Source organism: Petaurus breviceps, unplaced genomic scaffold (genome assembly GCF_028583685.1).
Source record: "Petaurus breviceps papuanus isolate PSGF00001 unplaced genomic scaffold, PetGlider_PUasm1.0 229, whole genome shotgun sequence".
Lineage (NCBI taxonomy): Eukaryota > Metazoa > Chordata > Mammalia > Diprotodontia > Petauridae > Petaurus > Petaurus breviceps.
This window is the reverse complement of record NW_027185903.1, coordinates 35,971,042-35,990,858: the sequence shown is the minus strand read 5'-3', so window position 1 is coordinate 35,990,858 and position 19,817 is coordinate 35,971,042.

Below are 19,817 nucleotides of genomic sequence, written 5' to 3'. Positions count from 1 at the left end.
AGAGTAAGCATCTTTTAATTTCACAGCTATAGTCTCCATCTGCAGTGATCTTTGAACCCAAGAATATAAAATCTGACACTGCTTCCATTTCTTCACCCTCTGTTTGCCAGGAAGTGATGGGACCAGTCGCCAAGATCTTAGTTTTTTTTGATGTTAAGCTTCCAACTACCTCTTTCATCCTCATTAAGAGGTTTCTTAATTTTTCTTCACTTTCTCTCATCAGAGAGGTATCATTTACATATCTGGGATTGTTGATATTTCTCCTGGCAGCCTTAATTCTGGCTTTTGATTCATCCAGCCTGGCACTTCACATAATGTGCTCAGTATATAAATTAAATAAATAAGGTGGCAATATACAGCTTTGTACTGCTCCTTTTCCAATCTTAAACCAATCATTTGTTCCACATTCAGTTCTAACTGTTGCTTCTTGGCCTGCATACAGGTTCCTCAGGAGGCAAGCAAGATGACCTGGTACTCCCATCTCTTTGAGGACTTGACACATTTTGTTGCAATCCACACAGTCAAAGGTTTTATTGTAGTCGATGAAGCAGAAGTACATATTTTTTCTAGAACTCCCTTGCTTCTCCAGTGAATGTTGAATATTTGGCCTCTAGTTCCTCTGCCTCTCCAAAAACCATCCTCCCCTTCTGGTAATTCTTGGTTCACATGTTGCTGAAGCCTAGCTTAAAGAATCTTAAGCATAGGGGCGGCCAGGTAGCACAGCAAGTAAGAGCACCGGCTCCAGTGTTGAGAAGACCTGGAGATCGAATCCTGGGCTCAGACACTTAGCACCCACCCAGAAACACCTGGCCGTGTAACCTTGAGCAAGTTACTTAACCCCGATTGCTTAGGGGTGGCCAGGTGGCTCAGCGAGTAAGAGCACCGGCTCCAGTGTCGGGATGACCTGGATCAAATCCGGGCTCAGATACTCAGCACCACACCCAGAAATAATAACTGGCCGTGTAACCTTGAGCAAGTTACTTAACCCCAATTGCTTACCAAAAAAAAAAAAAAAATCATATTTAAAAATTAGTTGTTTTTTAGTTGTTTTCAGTCATGTCCGACTCTTCATGACCTCATTTGGGGCTTCCTTGGCAAAGATACTGGAATGGTTTGTCATTTTCTTTTTCCTCATTTTACAGATGAGGAACTAAGGCAGATATGATTAAATGACTTGCCCAGGGTCACACAGCTAGTAAGAGTCTGAGGTCAGATTAGAACTCAGGAAGATGAATCTCCCTGACTCCAGGTTTAGTGCTCTGTCCATTGTGCCACCTACCTACCCTAAATCATAACCTTGCTGGTATGTGAAGTGAGTGCAATTGGTAATTTGGACATTCTTTGGCATTTCCCCCTTTAGGACTGGGACATAAACTGATCTCTTCCAATCTAGAGGCCATTGTTGAGTTTTCCAGATTTGCTCGCTATTGAGTGCAGCACTTTAATTGCATCATCTATTAGGGTTTTAATTCTGTGACCTCTACTAGCCTTATTGTTAACAATACTTCCAAAGGCCCACTTGACTTCTTTCTCCAGGGTGTCTGTCTCTAGATCACTAACCCCACCATCATGGTTATCTGTGATGTTAAGATCTTCCTTGTATAATTTTTCTATATGTTCTTGCTACTTCTTACTCTCTTTTGCTTCTGTTAAGCCCCTACCATTTTTGTCACCTTGATATCTCTGATTTTCTTGACAAGATCTCTTGTATTTCCCATTCTATTATTTTCTTCTATTTCTTTGCATTGTTCATTTAAGAAAATCTTATCTTTCTGCTATTCTCTGGAATTCTGCATTCAGTTGAGTATATCCTTCTCTTTCTCCTTTACCTTTTTCTTTCCTTTTATTTGTACAGTCCCACTAAACAGCCATTCATCTTTCTTGCTTTTCTTTTCTTTGGGATGATTTTTTAAAAATAAATTTTATGGGGCATCTAGGTGGTGCAGTGAACAGAGCACCGGTGCAGAAGTTAGGAGCTTCAGATTTCAAATCTGACCTCAGACACTTAACATTTACTAGCTGTGTGACCTAGGACAAGTCACTTAACCCCAATTGCCTTACATTCCCCCCCTCCAAAAATAAAAACAAATTATTTTCCCCCAATTACATATTAAAACAATTTTTAACAATTTTTAAAGTTTTTATTTCCAAATTCTATCCCTCCTATTCTTCTCCTTCCTGAGACAGCAAGCAATCAGATATAGGTTATACATGTGCAATCATGTCATTTTGTATAAGAAGATTCAAATAAGAGAAAAAGAATAAAAGAAAATAAAAAAGACTATGCTTCATTCTGTCTTCAAACAATATCTGTTCTTTCTCTGGAGATATATTGAATGCTTCATTATAAATCCTTTGGAATTGTCTTGGATCATTGTATTGCTGAATAGCTAAGTCATTCACAATTCTTCATCAAGCAATACTGCTGTTACTGTGTATAACATTCACCTGGTTCTGCTCACTTCACTCTACATCAGTCAAATAAGTCTTTCCAGGTTTTTCTGAAATCATTCTATTTGTCATTTCTTATAGCACAATAATATTCCATTACAATCATATACCACAACTTGTTTAACCATCCCCCAATTGATGGGCATCCTTTGATTTCCAGTTCTTAGCCACCACAAAAAGAGTTGCTATAAATATTTTTGTACAAATAGGTTCTTTTCCCTTTTAGTGACTATCTTTGGGATATAGACCTAGTAACGATATTGCTGAATTAAGGGTATACACAGTTTCATAACCTTTGGGCATAGTTCCAAATTGCTCTCCAACTGACTGGATCAGTTCACAACTCCACCAACAATGCATTAGTGTTCTTTGGGATGCTTTTTGTTGCTGCCCACTCTATAATATTGTGAACCTCTGTCCATAGTTCTTCAATTACTCCCAGATCTAATCCCTTAAACCTATTCCTCACTTCTATTTTATATTCATCAAGGATGTTATTTAAGTCATACCTGATAAGATCTACACTATATGATGGTTTTTCCTACTTTCTTCAGTTTTAGCCTGAATTTTGCAATAAAAAGCTTACAATCTTAGCCAAGTCTGCTCCAAGTCTTGTTTCAATTGACAGTATAGAACTTCTCTACCTTTGGCTGCAAAGTATATAATCAATATGATTTAAATATTGACCATCTGGTGACATTCATATGTAAAGTCACCTTTGGGGTTGTTGAAAAAAAGTGTTTGCTATGACCCCCTACTTATCTTGACAAAACTCTTATTAGTATCTGCCCTACTTCATTTTGTATTCCAAGACCAAACTTGCCTATTATTTCAATTACCTTTTGCCTTCTTACTTTAGCAGTCCAATACCCCGTGGAGAAGATGACATTTTTTTTATATTTAATATTATTTCTAGAAGATGTTGTAGAACTCATAGAATTCATCAACTTTGGCCTCTTCAGTGTCAGTGATTGGAGCATAGATTTGTACTTACTGTGATGATGAATGTTTTGCCTTAGATTTGAACAGATATCATTCTGTCATTTTTAAATGTTTTAAGTCTATCAAAATCAGTCCTTTTTTAACAAGGAAACTTTTTTGCTTGTATTAAGATCATTGTAAAGAGGGTCTGGAATGTAACCAGGGACTTAAAACCCATTTGTGTAACATTGTCCTCATTGGTGGAGATTGATTACTCTGATGGATACTTGATGGAGGTATCATATGTCAGGCTTTCTGTGCCCTCCATTTCCTTGATCTTCTACCTCCACAAGAAGATAAAGATTGAGCACTGAATAATAATTGTTGTTATTAATATAATGACATTGTTACATTAATAATTATTATCACTAAAATTTACATAATACCTGTTCCAGGTACTCTGCTAAATACATTACAAATATTATTTCATATGATCTATATATAATATGCCTTAATAAATATTAAGGGGAGTTGATCTTGGGAGTCTGATCAGTTTGGAAAATTTTTCAGTCAACTTGATGAAATTATAGGACTTGAGTCTTTGTTTCCAAGATTCTGAGATGCACCTCCCCATGGAGAGTGTGGACATACCCAGTGGGAATGAAACTGTCAAAAGAACTGTCCCTATCTACAGTTTATAAAAATCAGCTGAAACACTGGTTTGCTCTCTCTTTTGAACTTCCTTTTTGCCTGTCTCAATTCAGAAGGTGGACCACACTGGGGAGTAAAGCAGACCCGTGGGGGAGTTGGGCAGGGAGAAGGGTCATATTCAGATACATAGTATCCCCCAACTCCAGGGACTTGGATTGACTGCCAAGATGAGAGTTGTATGTGCTTACCCAGGAACTGAGAGGATCATAGCATCACAGATTTAGAATGGAAAGGGTCCTTCTAATCTATCCAATACAATCCCCCATTTTGCAGATGAGGAAACTAGGACCCATTGTATCATTAGAGAGCCTGAAAATAAATTTTCTTGGCTCCAGAGATAGTTGCAGCCAAGGCACTGAAAAATAACAATCAAAGCATATGGAAGGGGCAGACGTCTGCATTCTCACATAGCCCTAGAGGAGTCCCAACTCTAGGAGTTGCATCCTGCTTAATTCTATGTTCAAGAGTTTTCATAGGGGTGGCCTAGGTGGCACAGTGAACAGAGCACGAGCCCTGGAGTCAGGAGGACCTGAGTTCAAATCTGGCTTTAGACACTTAACACTTACTAGCTGTGTGACCTTGGGCAAGTCACTTAACCCCAACTGTCCTCAAAAAAAGGGAGTTTTCATATTCAAAGGTTTAAGGAGCTAACCTTCTGGAGAGAGAAAAGTTTTCTCTGGCACCACATACTCCTGGAGAAAGAACAAGATCTCTCACATAGTACTTGAACAATGTTGTACTTGGTTAAACTGGTGAATTATTTGGGAAATAAAGTCAATAAGAAGGGACTTAATTGTGAAGCAGAACCAAAGTGTGTCTGTCTTCTTCTAGGACTCTAAATCACACAATGATACCATAGGCAAGAATTGGGTAGGACCCCAAAGGAGAACTAGAGATCCACCAGAATATCAGACAGTGGTTCCAACGTCCAGTCAACAAGTGTTTATCTAGCACTCACTATGTTCCAGTTACTGTGCCAAGCTGTGGGGATATGAATACAAACAAAATGCAATCTCTAGCCACAGGGAGTTTACTTGCGAGCTGAAAAAGTAGGGGTTGGAGGGGTGAGGTAGAGAGAGAGAAGAAAGCCAAGGCATGGCAGTGATACATTGGAGAATGGATGACCCCTCCTCAAAAATGGAGGTTCAGAGAACTCACCAACAGAAGGCTTAAGGGGTGGAGAGAGAAGGCAACTGAAGCATGGTGGAAAAGTCCAGAGAGAAAAGTATGGATAACGTGGGTATTTCCTCACAATGGAAGTTCTGGAGAAACTGACCAATTGAAGAAGGGGGCTGCAGGGCAGAGGAATGACAACATGGAACTCAGTTCCTTTCCAGTGGAATCTTATAGGCTCCTCAAAATGTGTTTGCCCAAGTGACAAACACATATTGTCCATACATAGTATGTTCAGATGTGGCTCTAAAGGAGGAATGAATAAATAGATATCTCTAAAGTCTCCTCCTCCCACCCTTCTCCAAGGGAGAAGTTGATTATTCCCCGAAAGGGAAGGGGGGTCAAGGAAGAAAGGAGTAAGCATTTATATAGAACTATGTGCTAGGCACTGTGCTAAGTGCTTCACAAATCTTAACTCATTTGATCTTCAAAACAACCTGTGAGAAAGGTGCTGTTATTACTGTCACTTTTCAGTTAAGGAAACTGAGACAAATAGAAGTTAAATCCAGGGGTAAACAGTCTGAGTTCATAGTTAAAATGTCTGAGGGAAGATCTGAGCACAGCAGGACTTCCTAGAAGGCCTAGGGTTCAGTCCAGCAGGTGGTCAGTGAGGACTAGTACCTCTGGGGGGAGGGCCCCTGAGCCCTTTTCAGGGCTACTTTCTACCTTTCAGTGTCTACCTGATTCTCCCAACTTTCACCTGTGGCTCTAAGAAGCTGTAGCATGCACAGTGGCAACACCCTGGTAAAACCATCTCAGAAAACAGGTTAAACCAGTTTGAGGGTAACCAAAGGGTCCCACACCTGTTCAGTGAGTTAATGGGGTGTCTATCCCAAGCATATGAAGATTTCCCTCTGTGGAATGTGTGGATGAGAACAGTTTGTTCTGCCTAAGTTTATTAGTAGTGGCACAGGACCAATTGAATAGGAAAGGATGATACTTGAAAGGTGAAATTAAAGAGACGAGAGAGGAATATAATGAGGAGATGGGGAGAGACAGAATGGGGTAAATTATCTCATATAGAAGAGGCAAGGGAAAACTGTTACAATGAAGGGGAAGAATAGGAAGGCAAAAGGGAATGGGTCAACTTTATTCTCATTGAATTGGGCTTAGGGAGGGAATGACATACACACTAAATTGGGTATCACCCTACAGGAGAGTAGGGGGGAAGGGGATGAGAGGGGGGATGGTGGAAGGGAAGGCGCTCAGGCTGGGGGGGAGGGAAGTTGGAAGCACCCACTTTTGAAAAGGGACAGGATCAAAGTAAAGAATAGAACAAGTGGGGGTGGGATAGGATGGGGGAAAATATAGTCAATCTTTCACAATATATCCACTATGGAAATGTTTTGCATAGCTACACATGTACAACCTATATTGAATTGCTTATCTTCCCAGTAAGGGTGGGTGATGAGGGAGGTAGGGAAAGAATCTGGAATTCAAAGGTTTAAAATCAAATGTTTAAAATATACGTATATTACTATTATTATTTTACATGTAACTGGGAAATAAGATATACTGGAAAGTCAGAGAGGGGATGGGGGAAGATATGGGAGAGAACAGATTGGGGGAGGATATATTCAGTGGGATCATTGTTTTGAGGTGGGGAAAAATGGGGAGAAAATTTGTAACTCCAAATCTTGTTGAAATGAATGATGTAAACTAAAAAATTTTAAAAAAGTTTATTAGTAGTAAATGTTGATGATTTTGTGGGTTTATTTTATAGCCCACACTTTTGCTAAAGTTATATATCTTGGTTAATTTTTTGTTGTCTCTCTCTTTTTGAAATTAATTCATTGTATAGTTTTTATTTGGGGCCTTCACTTTTTTATATCCCCCTATCTATATAGTCTGACTTCCTTTCTCACTGCTACTGAAAAGACTCTCTCTAAGTAATCACTTACAAATCCAATTGTCCTCATACTCTCTGCCCTTTCTGTAGCAGACTGTGAACCATTCTCTCCTTCCTTGACCATCTCTCCATCCTAATCCTCCTTGACACTATTCTGTCCTGACTCTCCACCTAGAGTCTTCTCTGTCTCTTATGATTTATGTTCTTATTCCATCTCCCTAAATGTTAGTTTTCCCCAATCTCCGTCCTGGACAATCTTCAATTCTCAATTCAAGATAATTTCTTAAAGAAGCCACTCTGAGGAAGGCACTATGCTTGGGACTCCCCATTCACCCTGATGACTATCTATAAAGGGAATAAGTCATTGAGTTAGGCTCCTGCCTTTGGACCCTAGACTTCTGATCAATGATAGAGAAGCTCGAAGGACACCGGTGAGTCATTGAAACTGTCTGTTGCAAGAGAGGATGGTGTAGGCAGGGGTGGGGAATCTTTGGCCTTGAGGCCACATGTGACCCCCTAGTGTTCTCCACTCCTGGTGTAGAGCATGTTATGTCTATCTCACTGAAAACAGGTAGCCCTCTTTCTCTCCTATGCTTTCTCTACCATGTCCCCGAAACCTCTTCACCCTTAGAAACTCACTCTATCCCTAGGCTTCTATTACTTGAAGTCCTTTACCACCACTCTAGCCTTTCCTCTCCTTTTTATGTGTTGTTTTCCCCTATTAGAATGTAAGTTTCTTGAAGGCAGGACTCTCTTTCTTTCTACTTGTATTTGTATGTCTGGGGGCCATCTCTAATCATCCTGAACTATATCTGGCCACTGGACCCAGATGGCTCAGGAGGAGAGAGTGAGACTGTGGACTGCACAGCCCTCCCTCATTTAAATTCAACTTACTTGCAAGTCATGAAATCTCCTTCCTGAAGTCATGTTCCTCTTCCAGACTGAAATACAAACAACAACCCGTCAGTAGTAGTAACTGCCCTACTGGAGATCCAACTGGCCAGTTGCAGTTAGGCAACTCAGTTCCTTCCTTCCTTCCTTCCTTCCTTCCTTCCTTCCTTCCTTCATCTCCTCTCCCTCCTATCCCTCTGCTCACATAGGGAATCATACCCTCACCTATGAGTACTGTGCCCAAAAGAATATAAATTTTGATCACTGAAACCTAGCAAGATATCTTAAGATTTATGGGCTAGATTTTTTCTTTACAGACCATGCCTTAAACCTAAATCACTCTGACTCTCATTGATTGACCAGTAATAGGTCCCAGTCCAAGCGTCATTTGGTTATTGAATTTCAGTGACTCAGAGTGAGTATAAATAGCAATTGTTTCTGTTTTGGCCAGAAACCCTGAAGGTCTTCTCCCTGATTGGTTTTTTTGACTAGGTAAAAGAGGCCATGCTTTGCCTGATCTTTACTTAGTCTTAGTTACTGAATAGTCATTGCCTCAAACAAACTTACATGTGGAAAAGACCTTAAAAAGGCCAAGATCTCCCACTGCATCCTGGGCTATCTCCAGTTGTCCTGATCTATATCTTGCCACTGGACCCAGATGGCTCCAGAGGAGAGACTGAGACTGGTGACTTTACACAGCCCTGTCTCACTTAAATCCAATCTACTTGCAAGTTATGACATCTTTCTGATGTCACGGTCCTCTTCAAGAATAAGGAACAAAAAACACAACATTTGTATGTCCAGCATCTGGCACAGTGTCAGACATCTAGTAAATGCTTAATAAATGCTTTCTGACTTTATTGATTTGAGATTAAAAGGTGAAAAGTGGCACAAGGAATGTGTAATCTAATGGAGGAGACTGGCATAAGGAAAAAAATCCCCAAAACTTTACATTGTGGCCTAGAACCCTAAGCTTTAAGTTTGAATTATGTTGTGAGAGTGGAGGGGAAAAAGGTTTCTTTATCTTTGTCATGTTTTCTCCCACCCCAGTTTCCCCAGGTAATCTCAGACACATGTCTAGGTCTGGTATGGATGTGAATAAAAGGACCCTTAGCTTTCATGCAAGCGCCTAGCTCACAATAGATTTCAGACGCAGAACCAGCTTTATTTCCCCTCACATGGAGTATAGAACACCATAAAAGACTTATCATAGCCATAAGCAGCCAGTATAATTCTCCCTTCCTTTTCACAGAGTTCTATCCTCCACACCCAGGTGCTTAGCCTCCCTGTGCTGTGTTTTGGACTCCCTACCAGAAGGGAAATTTACTTGGATTTTCTAAAGTATTAATTTGTTAGCCTCTAGTAATTTCTCCAACTCTTTCAGGGACCTCCATACTTAGAGTACTACCCTAAGGATTTGGGGCTCTCCTGAAAGGAATTTATCCCTTGGGTTTGCTTAAGAAAGAAGCTCCTTTCCCAGTGGACCTGTACTATTTAGATAGGTCATGACAGGGGTGAGGGAAGGGGAGGGGGAGGTTTGCTTTCTTTAGTTTCACACACAATCCCTTGTGGCTCCTATGGCTCTACGGCATATATGTGCTCCTCTTCTTTCCAGAAACCTGGGTTTTTCCATCTCTTGGGCTTAATTAGGGTTAGAATTAGAAATACTATCACCTCCAGGACTGATAGGTGATTTCTCTGGGGACTATGATAATGCACAGACTGCACCAAACAGGTGCCAGTATACACTCTAAGGACTCTGGTCTCTGTTCAGTTCTCTCAGAATCTCTGATTCTGGCAGGTATATTTGCCCCCTTTTTATTGGCCCAAGGTCCCCATATGTGGTTCAGCTCTACTATGGGCCCAAGGAAATCATGCCCAATCAATGTCAGAGGGATTTTATATCTCTCAAGGAGGCAAAATCCAGGTTCAAAGAAAAAAAATTCTCATCTTTAAAAGCTGAACAAGCTCTCCTGTTCACATTTTTTTTTTTGCAAAAATATGATACAAGGTAGAAAGTGGTAGAAGCAAAGGAGAAACCCAGAAGTGCTCTAAGAAATTTTTTTTTTCATTGTGTGTGGGAAGGGAAGAGGGGGTATTGTGGGAAGAAGGTAGGGAGAATGGGAGAATCATTGAAAGCTTCATGGAGGAGGTAACAATAAAATTAGGAAGGTAGATAAGGACTTGGAAAGGTTGGCATTTCAGGTGTGGAGGATACATCTATCTAAATGCATAAAGTGGAAAAAATGATGACTGGGGAACAGCTAGTCATCTAATTTAATTGGAATGCCAATTGAGGGAGGGTATTGATATAAAATAATTCTGGACAGGGAGAGAATTCAGAATACAAAACCATGACGAAAGATGTACAGATTGGGCCTGTGATTTCACTGGTATAAAGAATTCCTGGATGAGGAAATTCTCTACAGTTCAGGTCGGCACCTTCTCAGTAACATTGAGAATTGTTTACTCTCTCTCTTATTTTCCCAGGATCACACAAACAGTATATGTCAGAGGCAAGGACTTGAACCCAGATCTTCCTAGTTCCAAAGCCAACTCTCTGTCCATTATGCCACTTGGTCTCTCTTGACTGGAAAAATGCAGTCAAAATAGGAGTGATGAACTGGAAAAACAGAGAAGAAACCAGGCCCAAATGGTCCCAATGAGGCTAAAGAGTGAGGTTGGAACATTGGTGTTAATTGTGTTTGTCCTTATTCTTGAAGAGGACCATGACATCAGGGAATGATGACATGAATTGAAGTTGACTTGGATTTGAGTGAAGGAGTGCTCTGTGCAAGGTCACCAGCCTCACTTCCTCCTCTAGAGCCATCTGGGTCCAGTGGTCAGATATTCATCAGGATGACTGGAGATGGCCCCAAGGTTAGAAGGAGTGAGGAAGTGGGAGAGGCATCATCAGAGAAATGAATTTCAGGGTTTAGGATTATGGAAGTGGAGCAATTTGGGGTGATAGTGATATTGAATTTATAACTAACCCTGTGGATGGCTAATGTAGAATGGAGATGGAGGCCAGGGTGAAGTCAAGAGCTGAAGAGGAAGATTGTTAGTGAGGTACTTGTCAATAAAGAAAGCAGGACAATAACCAATCAACCTTCAAATGTTAATTAAGCACTTACTATGTACCAGGAATGCGCTAGGTGTTAGGAACACAAAGACAAAAGTGAAAGTAGTCCCTGTCTTCAAGAAGATTTCAGTCTAGCCAGGAGAGAAAATATAAATGTCTATGAGGCAGCTAGGTGGTACAGTGGATAGAGAGCCTGACCTGGGGTAAAGAAGACTCCTCTTCCTGAATTCAAATCCTGCTTCAGACCCTTACTAGCTGTGTGACCCTGGCAAGTTGCTTAACCCCATTTGCCTCAGTTTCCTCATCTGTAAAATGAGCTGGAGAAGGAAATGGCAAACCACTCTAGTATCTCTGCCAAGAAAACCCCAAATGGGATCACAAAGAACCACACAACTAAAAAGACCCAACAACATATAAATTAGAAGTAGAAATGATGTTATAGGGGAAGGTATTAACAACTGGGGGAGTTGGAAAAGGTTTCCTGGAGGAAGCACCATTTGATCTAAGCCCATCTGAGACTTCTTCCGGGGAGAGGAAGAGCCTGCCTGATGTGAGGGGTGGGGCAGAGAAAGAAGGGAGTTGATTCTTTCTCCTCAAGTCCTCTTTGGGACTCTCCAATGGGAGTCCTTTTGGAGATTCTCCAGGGTGAGTGCCCTATGGGGACTCATCATGCTTCAAGTAGAGGTGGTTTGAGGGCTTCTGGTTTCTGTCTCCATGAGGGAAGAAGGAAGAGACAAACTCCATTTTAGGTTACTGAAGGAAAAGACTCTGGAAAGACATGGGAGGAGCCAGCAGTCTCCATCTTGTCCCTGTTCCCAGCTTGCTGTACTAGAGAGACTTGGGGGAGTTTCTGCTTGAGAGACCTAGGAAACTCTTGGTTAAATTAAGTTATCTCTCTTCCAACGGGAGAGCTCCTTCACTCTGAATTATCTGTTAGGTATTTTCCTGTGTATACCTTCTCTGATTTCTGATTTGCCATGATTTGTATAAATGGGTTGATCTATTATTTGCTATATGTGTTCATTATGCAACTAGTAAACTGTGGGAAAAAGGGTCAAGCCTTGGATAAAAAGCTTGAGGTCCTCTCACTAAAAGTGATAAAAAAAAAATCAGAAGTTAGCACAAACCTGATCATATCCCCTAGACTAATAACATTTAAAGGAGCAGATAGATATACTTCTAGCCTAGTACATACCCCTTCTCTCAGGAGAGCAGAGTGGCCAAACATCTGACTTAGCCTCTTGACAGGAATGAAAATATCCCTTAGAGAAGAATGGGGGAAGGAGCTAGAGATGTCTATTCTACCTCCCTTCCAGTCATACAATGACAAACCCTCACCACATGTGGGACCCACTCCCTCACTACAAAGAAAATTTGGGATTTTTAGAAATTAAGATGAGGAGGGAGAGCATTTCAGGAACACAGGAAGGAGATGGAGTGATATATATGGAACAGCAAGAAAGGCAGCCAAAGGAACTGATTATTGATTGATCTGGACGGGGTAATCTAATCAAATAGAGTGAATAAATTTTTAAAAAGAGATTGGTGACAAAACATGGGATTTTGCTTTAACATCAGACTTCCAGGGAAAACTTCCTCAAACTTTGAATAAATCTTCTAGTCCATGCCACCACGGGCCACAACAACCCCTAGCTCCACTCCCCAGGATCCCATCACTGTTCTCCTGAGAACTTCCTCCTCCATCCCCGATCTCCTGGTGACAGATCCTCCCCCACCCCCTTCTTGTCCTGACTGTGTCTAGAGTACAAAAACCACTACTCATCACTCACCCCTCCTCCAAATGATTTTGTCCCAGATGAAAATATGGTTCTGTTACTGAGTCACAGTGGCATTGTCATGAGGGTCTGAAAGTTGCAGTAGAACACTAGGTCCTCCTGATTACCCATGTGTCCAGAGCTAGAGAGGAATGATCAGCAACTGGAGAGGGTAGCAAGGTAGCAAGTTTCAAGTTATGCAATTTGGAAGGATTAAAACAGGAAGATATCTAGGGTGATAGAAAGTTGGTTAAAAGTAAATAAAAGAATAAATAGAAGAGGTGGGGAGAGAAAGGGCTAAAAGTAGTTAAGGATAAAGATGCAGGGAGAACTAGTGAGAAAAAAAGTTTTTGTAGAAAGGCTGTGGTTCTGAATGACAGGAAACAGAAGAGGAGATTGGAATTTTCTGGCCTAAAGCTCAGGGAGAACCAAGTAGACAGAAGCTTAGAGGATAAATTGGACCCAAGATTCTAATTAGCATTTTGGCAGGATGATTCCTTTGTCGCCACTCAGCCACCGTGTATAGATGGCATTTACATAGCTTTAAAGTGCTTTGCATTATCTTATTTGGTCCTCACTGCAACTCTAAAAGGTTAAGTACTACAGATATTATTCATCGAATCATGAGAGCTGGAAGAGACCCTGGAAGCCACTTAATTCAGCCTTTTCATTTTACAAATAGGGAAACTGAGACCAAGGGAGGTTATTTAATTTGTCCAAGTTCTCCAGGTAATTCGTATTGGAGGCGGTGTAAGAGGCCAGGTCCTTTGACTCCAGAACCAGTGCCCTTACCACATGCCTCTGTACAGATGAGGAAAAAGATTCAGAGTGGTGATGTCACTCACCCATCATCACACAGCTAGTAACATATCTGAGGCATGATTCTAACCCAAGACTCTGCTGATTCCAAGTCAAACTCTTTATTATAGTACTCTTGCTTCTAGGCTGCTTAGGTGAACAGTGAGGAGAGTCAAAAATTAAGGCCATCTTTCTCTCTGTCTCTGTCTCTGTCTCTTCTCCGCTAATCTTACCTACTCCATGGCTTCAATGAACAGAACACTCTCAAATCTGTATATCTGGTTGGAATCTCTCCCTTAAAATTTTTCTAATGGCCTACCTAATCTGTGTACTTAGATGTCCCACTGATGCCTTTAAAAACATGTCAACAAAGAACTCATCAGCTTCGCCTTTAAACCTGTCCCTCATTCCAAACTTCCCTGTTACTTATTGGAAGCTTGATGGCATAAGCAGATAGAGCAGTTGACCTGGAATCAAGAAGAACTGAGTCCAAATCCAGTCTCAGACTCTTACTACCTGTATGAACTTGGGCAAGCCCCTTACCCTCTGTCTGCCTCAGTTTTCTTATCTGTAAAACAGGGATGATAATAGCACCTGCCTTCCAGGAATGTTGTGAGGATCAACTGGGATAACATTTTTAAAGTGCTTAGAAAACATTAAAGTGCTATGTAAATGTTAACCCTTATTATTATCACCTTAGATTTACTTTATTATTATTATTGTTATTACCTTAGATTTAGCTTTGGCTGGATTGGGGAGGGAGGGAGAGAAAGGAATCCACCTGTTGCCAACACTTGTTGATTTTTATTCCATAAATGCTTTTGGTATCTGTGTCCTTTTCAAAGCTGGAACAATCACTATCCTAATTCGTGTATTACTTGAACTACTGAGTTCCCTCTTAAACAGCTTTCCCTAACTCCAGGTTTTCCCCTCTCTGATTCTTTAAACAACTGCTAAAAGGATTTTCTTTCTTTTTTTAAACTTCTATAGAAGACCATATCTTTATTTATTTTTTAAATTTTTAAATTTTTTTGCTTTTTGGAGAGGGGAAGGTAGGGCAATTGGGGTTAAGTGACTTACCCAAGATCACATTGCTAGTTTTTGTGTTCAGTGTCTGAGGCCAGATTTAAACTAAGGTCCTCCTCATTCCAGGGTCGGTGCTCTATTCACTGTGCCACCTAACCGCCCCTAAAATGGTTTTCTTAATGCAAGGTCTAACCATATCACTTCCTGCCTGAAGAAGCATCAGAGAATCCCTATGGCCAAAAGGGTAGAACAGCAGCTGTTTAGCAGGGGATTTGCTAAGTGAGGTGTATGGGGTGTTCAGGGAGGACTAGCACCTCCAGTGTGAGGGCTGCTCATCCCTCTTTAGCATCTCACCGGTGGCTCCAAGAAGCTGTAGCATGTGCAGCGGCCACAGCCTGTAAAGCTGTCTCAGCAGATGGGCTAACCCAAGTTGAGGGTAGCCAGTTTTGTTTGGCTTTGTTTTTTGAGGCAATCAGAGTTAAGTGGCTTGCCCAGGTTACACAGGTAGTAAGTGTCAAGTGTCTGAGGCCACATTTAACTTCAGGTCTTCCTGACTCCAGAGCCGGTGGTCTCTCCACTGTGCTACTTATGAATTTTAAACCCATTGTGAGTTAGTAGGGATGCCTACCCCAAGCTAGTGAAGACTTCTGATGGAATGGGCAGACAAGAATAATTTCTTCCAATAGCCATGAAGGCAGCTGAAGCAGGTGCTGTAGAGCTATTAGAGCTAAGTAAGACATCAAAGATGCCAAAGTCATCTACTGCATCCCAGGTCATTGCCAGGGATACTGACTTCTGTCCTGCCATTGCATTTGGATGACTCTGGGAGAGAGAATGAGGCTTGACGACTTTGTAAAACTCTGCCTCACTCAAATCCAATCACACACAAGTCAAAACATTATCCCATGATGTCCTTAGTCCTCTTTGAAAATGAAAAATGAACATTAATTAAATACCTATGATATTTCTGCACTGTCCTAAGGGCTGACAATACAAAGAAAGGCAAAAGGCAATCCTTACTCTCCAGGAGCTCATGGTCTAATAGGGGAGACAACATGGGAAAAAAAACAAAACAAAACCTCTGTAGAAATAAGATAAATGCACAGGATAAATTGGAGATAATCTCAGAGGAAAGGCAGCAGCATTAAAGGAGATCAGGAAAGTCATCCTGTGGAAGATGAGGCTTCAGGAGGCTAGGGAAGCCAGGAGATGGTGATGAGGAGGCAGAGAATTCCAGGCATGGGACAGTCATTGAAGATGCCCTGTCTGGAGATAGAGTGTCTTGGGAGAGGAACAAGAAGGAGACCAGTAGTCACTGGATATGTGGGTGGGGCTGGGGGTAAGAGGGAAGGGAAGGTGTAAGAAGATTGGAGAGGTAGGGAAGGTTATGAAAGGCCAAACGGAGGATTTAATATTTGATCTGGAGGCAACTATAAGCTACTGAAGTTGACTGAAGGTGTTTGTGTGGGATGGAGGTGGGGATAGAGGGGTGTACAGAGTCTGACATGATCAGACTTTTGCTTTAGGATGGTCAATTTGACTGCTGAATGTAGAATGGATTGGAGCAGATAGAGACTTGAGGCAGGGAGAACAACAGGCTATTTTAATGGTACACTTGTGAATTGGGCTCTAATTCTTTTTTTCCATTACCCTTTCCTTATGTACTCTGCATTCCAGCCAGACCAGTTTAATAGCTGCTCCTTAATTTCCTCTGGCACTCTTCATTCCTAAGGCCAGCTCCCCAGCCCAAGGATACTCACCCTACATCCTCTTCTGGTGGAAAAATCCCCTACCTTCCAAGGGCCAGCTTGGCTACCCCCTCTTCCACAAATACTCCTATGATCATTCCTGCAGCAAGTGATGTGGTTCCCCTTAAATTCTGATAGTGCTCTGTCCAAACTGCTTCCTTTGGAATGGTCACATTCTACCTTGCCCTGTACTTATTTGGGTATATTTCCCAGCACCTCTGTTAGAATGAGGAAACAGGGTGCATTCAGATTCAGAGGACCTTGGTTGAAATCTTGGATCTGCTTCTTTATTTTTCTTTAAAAATTTTTTGGGGTGGCTAGGTGGTACAGTGAGTAGAGCACTGGCCCTGGAATCAGGATGACCCGAGTTCAAATTTGACCTCAGACACTTAACACAAAACTAGCCATGTGACCTTGGGCAAGTCACTTGACCCCAATTGCCCTGCCCTCCCCCCTCCAAAAACCAAAAAATTAAAACTGAAAAAAATTTTTTATTGATGTTTCCTGTTTCTTACATCACCATGGTATCCCATGTATCCTTTTTCCCTTCCCCTTCCCAAGCCTGGCTCCCCCTCCCTCCCTGCCCCTTGCTCCAGTAAAATGAAAATGTTATCTGAGGTCCTGCCTAAAGCTATTCTATGGTGCTCAGATTGTAAGCTTCTAGGGTGTGACCTTTTGACTGGGTCCAAGTTTACAGAACAAATCCTTTTATTAAGGGAATTTGTTCTGTGAAGTTTGGACTCAGTCAAAGGGCTGCACTCAAGGACCTAGAGGGTCACATGTGGCCTTGAGGCCGAAGGTTCCCCACCCCTATCCTAGAAGGTAAGATCTGTGGGGCTTGCCATCCCGGGTCTCTTATATACATTCAGCAATTCATTTGCTTATCTGTAACATGCACCAGAGTAAATTATCTATAAGGTCTCTTTCAGTTCTAACATTCTAAGATTCAATATTTGCTGCTTTGCCTTGGAAAAAGAACTGGTCAGGGATGTCTTCCCTGTAGGCTACTACCTCCCCCTGCTGGTAAAGTCATCCCTAGGTGGTAAAATGGAATTCTGACAATTCACCAAGAGGTGAAGAATAATTAGTAAACTAATCGCTGAGGGAGGAGGCGGAGGAGAAGGGTTTGGTGGAAAATAAAACCGAGCAGTTTATATTACTACACTAGGGCGTCTTTCTTTCCATCTGTTTTTGCTTTTGTCCTCTTACACCAAAGCTGTTTCCCTTCACACATTTTCCCTCTCCTTTCCCTTTTTCTTTTGAACCTGAAAATAGTTTCACTGAATTTAAACTCAGCAGGAGAAAAAAAACCTCCCTAGAATTCTCCTCACTTTTTCTTTCCAGCTTCTCCTCAAATGAACAGAACTTGTGATTTGAAGAAGAGGAGAAACTGAATGAGACAAATAATTTCCTCCTACATATTCTCTCCAAAAGGCATTTGCTCTAACAGAGACCAGGATTGAAGAATGGAGAGTAAATTGGACTTCTTCTCTGCACAGAGCTCTTTCAGATGAGGGAAGGATTATGGGATTGAAACAGAGATACCTTCTCAATGGATGGGGGAGGGGTGGATGGAAGGAGAGAATTTGGAACTGAAAATTTAAAAACAAAACAAAACACTTGTTGAATAATTGATTATGCATGTTCATCTTTCACAGTGGTGGGTGGTGTGTGTGTTTTGGGGTGATTGTGCCTTTGCTTTGAACTTAAAAAAGAAAAAGAAACAGGAGAACAAAAAGAGAGAACATTTTCAACTTTATCTTGATAAATGTTCCAAGTAACCATTTCATTTGGCCTAAACCATAGGCATGTGCAGCCCATTTCAACAAGTTACTTGGGAAATTCTACTTTTTTTTTTTAAACTTGTGAACATTTGTTAAATTATCATAAAGGACATTATTTTTACTTATCAAACTAAAAAAACCTAAAACTTAAAGAAACTTGATAATTTCAACTTTATCTTCATACTGTTCCAAGTAACCATTTCATTTGGCCTAAACCATAGGCATGTGCAGCCCATTTCAACAAGTTACTCAGGATATTTTACTTGTTTTTTTTTTTTTACTGGTGAACATTTGTTAAATTATCATAAAAGACATTTTTTACTCATTAAACTTAAAGAAGCCAAAATTTAAAGAAACTTAACATTTTAATTAACAAAACTTTTAAAATGCTATGAGATATAAAATTTTTTTCTGTAATGATGAAATATATATAAAGATACAATTAATTTTCAGCATCTTTATTTTCAACCAGATAATGAGCTAACCCAATTGTCCCAAACAAATTAAGGTTTCTTCATCTTCCTATTGTAGAGAAAACAGTGTTAATCATTTGGTGTTATAGGCTCAAGGGCCTCAATTATCTAGTTATAGTTAATAAGTCAGGTCCTATTTTGGGAGAGTAAATATATAGGTTGGTAGCTGATGTTTTCTTTAATTGCCTTTTTAGGAGTATTGCTAAGATCTGAGATTTAGCTACATGCCTTTGTTATTTTCCCCCCTTTAGATACCTTACATATCGACCCTTGTAATGTAATTGCCAAGGAAAGGCAACTTCCCAAGGTTCAAAATACCAGCATAGGTGCTCTCCATTTTATTCAGTGACAAACCAAGAACAGAGAAGGTCAAAACATGACATCATTCAAAATACAGCATTTACTAAGTGTGATTAAATAATCTCCAAGTACTACCCCACCCCAGGACCTTCCAATCATTCAATCAATTACAAAGTCCCAGTTCTAAATACTTCTCCACCCCTAGGCTATACCTTCATTTAGTCCACCACAAAGCCCCTCTTCTCAAATGGAGATTAGTTTCCAAACATAAGTAAAATACATTCATTTGCTCAACCATAGAACACTAAAAGGTCAAAAGTTCCCCACCCCTGGATCACAATTGAATCTACCCCAGAGTTACATCAAGTTTAAGCTCAGCACTTAATACCCAAAAGGAGGTCTTTTCTTCATCTTGACACGAGGCAAGTTCTCAGCAATCTTAGTTTCTGGGGAGACAAGGCTTAGCAAGGCCACAAGATACATTGCCAGTCCCTTCATTAATTCATCCTCTGTCTGTAGAACAGTCCTAGAACCCCTGAAAACATTAGCAAAACCCTCTCCCAGGATTTCTGTAAACATACAACAAGAAAATCCTTCTTCAGGGCTTCTGAACCAACAGAAAGGTTCCCAGACCCCTGCAACAACAGCACTGTCCTTCACCAGTGGATAGTATTCACTCTGTCTGCAGGACAGTCTTCAGACCCCTGCAACAACAGCACTGTCCTTCACCAGTGGACAGTATTCACTCTCTGTCTGCAGGACAGTCTCAGGGCTTCTTAACCAAAAGCCAGGTTCCAGGACTTCTTCAACAGGACAGTCTTTCACCAGTGGACAA